Source organism: Nestor notabilis, unplaced genomic scaffold (assembly GCF_000696875.1).
Source record: "Nestor notabilis isolate BGI_N333 unplaced genomic scaffold, ASM69687v1 scaffold10550, whole genome shotgun sequence".
NCBI lineage: Eukaryota > Metazoa > Chordata > Aves > Psittaciformes > Psittacidae > Nestor > Nestor notabilis.
The window spans coordinates 24,341-24,991 of record NW_009912570.1 but is presented as its reverse complement, the minus strand read 5'-3'; the positions used below and the strand labels follow the sequence as shown (position 1 = coordinate 24,991).

General features: G+C 53.1%; 1 protein-coding gene across 1 annotated transcript in view; it reads right to left on the bottom strand.

The window, feature by feature from the left end:
• The window catches only part of CHRDL2 (chordin-like 2), a gene marked incomplete at its 5' end in the record, with an annotated part of 19,185 nt that overhangs the window by 2,310 nt on the left and 16,224 nt on the right, over window positions 1-651 (bottom strand). The window lies entirely within an intron of this gene.

Here is a 651-nt window from a genome sequence, read left to right as displayed (position 1 = left end):
CGGCCGTTGAACCTTCCCGGGGAGGGGGCAGCCACAGCTTCTCTGGGCACCCTGTGCCAGCACCTCAGCACCCTCACAGGGAAGTGCTTCTGCCTTAGATCCAACCTGAACGTCCCTTGTTCCAGTTTAAACCCATTAATCAGAGCACAGCAAGGACAACACCAAGAGGCAGGTAACAGCAGTAAGATTCTGTTGCTCTGAAAAGCATCTCATATCTGCCCTAAAACCATAAGAGAAACAGGGTCCTGGGATCCCTGTCCTCTCTGCTCACTCTATCTTCCCCAACTGCACAGTCCCCCCCACCCTTGGATGCTTTCCTTTCCTGGATGCTCTCAGGAACCAAAGTTTTCCATGTCTCTGCCCCCAGCCCTGAAACTCCTCCAGGACAGGAAAAACCCCATAAATGACCTCAGCAGAGGCTGCTATTTCTGCCTGTGCCAACAGCATCCCGTTAGTGGAGGTGCCTGACTCACATGTTTGACCCAAGAGAACCAGAACCTGCATTGAGCAATGGAAGTGACCTTTCTGCAGGATTAGGGGTTGTGATAGTCATATTTGCCTGGGATGTGTGACAAAGCAGGCAGGTATTCCTGGCACATCCTTCCCCACCTCTCACCCAGGCTCCACTGCCGATGTGAGAGGCAACGTGGT